Consider the following 4,055-nt stretch of genomic DNA (forward strand, 5'->3'; position numbering starts at 1 on the left):
AAAAATGCCAACAACAGAGACTGCTGTGCGTGCACTTGTTGAGGGATTTGAGCAGGCTTATGGTCTCCCTCAGTGCCTTGGAGCTGTGGATGGGACTCATGTGGAGATAAAGCAGCCATCAGCTAATTCTACAGAGTACCTAAATAGGAAGGGGAGGTTTTCTCTTAACATACAAGCCACCTGTGATTACAAGTACAGCTTTATTGATGTAGTTGTGAAATGGCCAGGGAGTGTGCATGATGCCAGAGTTTTTGCTAACTCCACAATAAACACAAATCTGAAAAACATGAAGATTCCCCCCTGTCCAAGACAAATTGTGGAGAACGAAGACGCTATACCCATTTACATACTGGGTGACCCTGCATACCCACTTCTACCTTACCTGATGAAAGAATATGCTAACGGAGGAAGCAATGTTCAGGAGCAGTACTTTGGACTTTCGTTGTGCCGAGCTAGAATGGTGATTGAATGTGCGTTTGGAAGACTAAAAGCCCGATTTGGAGCCCTGAGGAGAGCCATGGACATCAATATGAATGATCTTCCATTTGTTATATATGCATGTTTTGTGTTGCACAATTTTTGTGAGGCATCAAAAGACACTGTGGATGAAAACAGAATAACTGAAGCTATTCAACATGACAGGAACAATCAACCGGACACACAGCCAGTGGTCAGAGGAGACAGCTTGGCAGCAGAAGGAAAGCGGGTCAGGAGAGTCCTCACTCAGTGTCTGGATCCATAAACACAAAAACCTGTGAACTATTTAGCAGACTGCGTTGTTTTTTCATAAAAAAATGTTATAGTTAGCACCATGTATGTTAGAGAATTTTTAAATTGTTTTGTGCAATGTTATTGCATTTCATTCTCTTAATGCATGAAAAGCTACCACCCAGGATTTAGATACATTATATAATAGTTTGTAGCTCATTAGACAGACTTTTAAGTGAAATGATTTTACTTTTCTCTCTTAAAATTGGACCTGTAGTGTATTAAATAGTGCTGCCAATACTTTCTGATGAACATGACTGTATTTGTAACTGATAAATGTCATATTCACATAAAGAAACTTGCTTTTAAAATGTTTGTCAATTTATTCAAACGAACACACTTAACATGTTCTTATTTTGTGTTTCATTTATGAACAGATCAGATTATAACAGATCTACAACAGATAAAGCTTTTTAAACATGAGAGAAAAGCAGCACAGTTACTGTACACTTTTAAATCAGTGATGCCCAAGTCCATAACTTGGGAGCTACCACAGGTACATTTCAGCTGCATTTTCTTCAACAAACCAGTATGAAATAGCTGATTTCAATCATCAGTATGTATTTGATAGTGGTGTTTTGGAGAAATAAATACATCTAAGTAGCAGTAGCTCCCAAGGACTGGACTAGATCACCACTCTTATAAAGATTCACGTAACAAAAATGTAAATAGTTAAAGTATTGTGCAATTGCTACATTTTAAGCTTTTCACAGTATGTATAAAAAGATAGCAAACAGAAAAAAAACCACTGTCAGAGTAAATAACACTGTGATTAACAACCTGACATGTGTGCAACCTTGTGCAAAAGTGGAACTTGTATATACTTAACTGTACCAGACTTGCTTCGATGTATAAAACAGTACTCTACTGGTCACTAAAAAGGGCCTGACTGAATGAAAATTGGTCAGTGGCTTCAGCAGGTGTGTGGAACACAGCTTCAGTGTTCATAGTGTTTCCTGGTCTTGTGTTTTGACGTGTTCTGTCAGAAGTGGAGTTGTTTGGGTATGGGTAATTTGCTGAGTTTTGGTGGACAGAATGGTGGGCCATTGTGTGCGAATACATCGGACCTCTTGGCTCATATGGCATGTAGTGTGGTGGTTGTGCAGGTGTATGAATGACCTGTTTCAGAAGAGAAAACCCATCAACAATCGATGTGGTAAGTCTTTCCAGTGTATTGGACATTTTTGAATAGTTTTCGGATGCTTTTTGTTCTGATGTCTCAATGATTTCCACCAGTCTCTTTTTCACACGCTGGTCTTCCTCAAGAGCATTCAGCCACTGGGTCTCAGCAGGCAGCTTTCTCCTCAGACGGTCGTGTCTGTGTCCTTTTAGTTTTGTCTTCAAAAGAGAAATGAAAATCATCACAATTAAACATAAAAAAGTAAACCTGGATCATGTTGATGTTGTACTTTTCACATCACTTCTACATAACAATATGTAATAACAGCGTATCCAATGTTTGCTATATATCTTAAAGTGTATTTTGTACCCACCACCCCATCAAACTAATGAATATGTAGGCCTAACATAATATGAGATGAGTAAGAGCATGATGGTGTCATTTCTTTTTTGCAATAATAATAAAAATAAATCAGCAACCCGTACACAGTAAAATATAAAAAACATCACATTCCAGCCTCCACCACACACCTCAACTCTTGCATCATTTTTAACACACATATTGCCTTAACTGTATTTTTAATAGCAACACAATTCAACAAACCTGTTCCGTGAATTATAGTACATCCAACAGATGAACATTTACAGCAAAAGTACTTTTATTTATGAGGAATGGACAGAAAAATATACGTACATCAAGCAGGTCTCTCCTCTCCTTTGAAGTAGGACCCACACTGCTTTCATTATCAGACCCTGTGTCTGCTACATCCATGGTAGTGGAGGAAGAAGATGTGGATGGTGAGGGTAGGGTCCGAGAATGATCCAGGTCAGCTGTTTCAATACCGGAGGATATGGTAGTACTAGCTGGAGAGCCACCCCAGATTTGTTCGCACAGTTCGAAGTACAGAAGAACCACTCGACCGTGTCCACTCCTGCGTCCTGTATCAACAGCATGGCGATATTTACCTCGGACTGCTTTCATTTTTGTTGTTAAATTCCCGCGCGTGATGTCGGCATGTGAATGGGGAAACTCGTCGGAGGACTCCGTTGGGTAATGCTCTAAAAAAAGCGCTAAAATATCAACATACTTGTTCTGACAGGATTCCCAGTCGACATTTTCCTGAGTTTTATTAACTTTGTACTCCAACACTGTATTTAATAGTAGTTCAACCTCGCGGTCTGTCCACACAAACGAACCTCCAGGCGCCATGATTCAATACTAACAGGAAGTTGTGGTTGCTTTGAAGGGTTATGATTGGCTGATATACGTTTCACCTTTGCACTACACTGCCTCCTATGGGTTGGGCATATTCTTTACAACGCTCTGTGGTGAACATCACCGGGTTCATGTAGACGATCATTTTCTCTATCCGAACATGTATGTACGGCGATTTTTTTTTGCGCAGATATTCGTTTTTTCAAACACCAGGCTACGTGTGTACAGGGCCTCAGACGTCTGAGAATGTTATAAGGACAACAGAATTTAGCAGAAAGGACAGACCCTGGAGAGGGAAGTAGGGCTAAGACCTTATCTCCCTCTTCAAAATGTCAGGACTGTGCTGAACGGTCATACTGTCGCTTCATCACTGCTTGCGAGGTAGAGAGAAACTCCTTAGCAAGCACATTTGCTTGATGCAAACTTTCACGAAATCGACTAACATAGTCTAGTACGTTTTCTTCCTGTTTTTGATCATCACCAAAAAGTTTTTCTTTCAGGACCTTTAACGGTCCACGAGGTGAGTGTCCAAACAATAATTCAGCAGGACTGAATCCTAGAGACTCTTGAGTAGCCTCACGAGCAGCAAACAACACAAAGGAACTCCTTCATCCCAAGTCTTCTCTGTCTGCAAACAATATTTACTGAGCATAGACTTTAACGTTTGATGCCACCGTTCTAAAGCACCTTGGGACTCTGGATGATAGGCAGTTGAGACAGCATGTTGGACAATCAAGGATTTAAGAACTTGTTTAAAGAGTTTGGAGAGAAAATTACTCCCTTTGTCACTTTGAATCACTCGAGGAAGACCAAAAATAGAAAAGAACTTTATTAAAGCTCCTACTATTGAACTGGTGGTTATGTTACGTAGTGGCACAGCCTCTGGAAACCGTGTAGCAGCACACATTATAGTGAGTAAATATTGGTTACTTTTCTTTGTTCGCGGTAGAGG

Source organism: Nematolebias whitei, chromosome 12 (genome assembly GCF_014905685.2).
Source record: "Nematolebias whitei isolate Nwh7 chromosome 12, NemWhi1, whole genome shotgun sequence".
NCBI lineage: Eukaryota > Metazoa > Chordata > Actinopteri > Cyprinodontiformes > Rivulidae > Nematolebias > Nematolebias whitei.